Genomic DNA, 957 nt, shown 5'->3' with positions numbered 1-957 from the left:
ACGGCAGCGCCCCCCCAACCCCACCCCCCTGCGCCGGCACCCCTGCCAGCTCATTGGGGACAAGATGTTCTGAGGTGTGAGCTGATCTGGGGGGACTTGCAGCTGGCAAAAGATTCTCACTGCCCCCCTGAAGGGGCCATGCCTCTAGCAGGGAAGGGTTCTCTTTGGGGGAGCTCAGGTTGGGGGGGGGGGGTGAAAAGGGACTGGAATGTTCTGGTAGGTCCCCAAGGGCTGCTGCTTTCCTTTCAATGCCCCTGGCAGCATGGGCTCCTTCCTGGTTCCCAACCCAGTTTTTATTTCAACGCTGCCCCCCACCCACACATCCGGCCACGCTCTGGGGCCCCAATGGCTGCTGTACGGGAGCACCAGGCCTGTGGGTGCATTTGGAGGGTGAACCTGGACGCCTCCCCTCAGAAAGCTGTCCGTGCACAGCAGGGTTTCTCCACCAGCATACAGCCCGGTTCGCGGCAAGGCCAGCCATGAGAGCAGGGGTTGGGGGCGATTCACAGAGCTCTTGGGCCCATATGGAATGGTGATGACTTCATGCTTCCTTTAGGACCTGCCCTGCGTCTCCCCCATCACGGCCTCCAGGGAGAGGGGCTCCCCAGCTCCCCAGTCTCATACCCCAGGACTGAGCAGATGGAGACAACCTGCCAGGAGCTGGGGGCTGTCTGGTGGCAAGGGGCCAAGCCACCAGGCCCATGTAACAACCTGGAGAGAGTCTCTCCAAAGGCCACCCAGCCGAGGCAGGTCTGCCCTATCTTCCAGGCACCTGGTGGAAGTTCTGGCCACACTTCTCTCTGCCCCGCACCCCTGAGCCAAAGGCCAGCCCCCCTTCCAGCTCCTCTGCAATGCTAGAAAAGGGCAAAAGAGGGGAAGGGAGCCCCTAACCACATAGATGACATGAGGAATCTGTGACCCATCAGGCCCCACAAGCTCGGCGCTGGGCCTGCTCCA

Source organism: Ursus arctos, unplaced genomic scaffold (assembly GCF_023065955.2).
Source record: "Ursus arctos isolate Adak ecotype North America unplaced genomic scaffold, UrsArc2.0 scaffold_14, whole genome shotgun sequence".
Lineage (NCBI taxonomy): Eukaryota > Metazoa > Chordata > Mammalia > Carnivora > Ursidae > Ursus > Ursus arctos.
Note: the sequence above shows the minus strand (reverse complement) of the source record.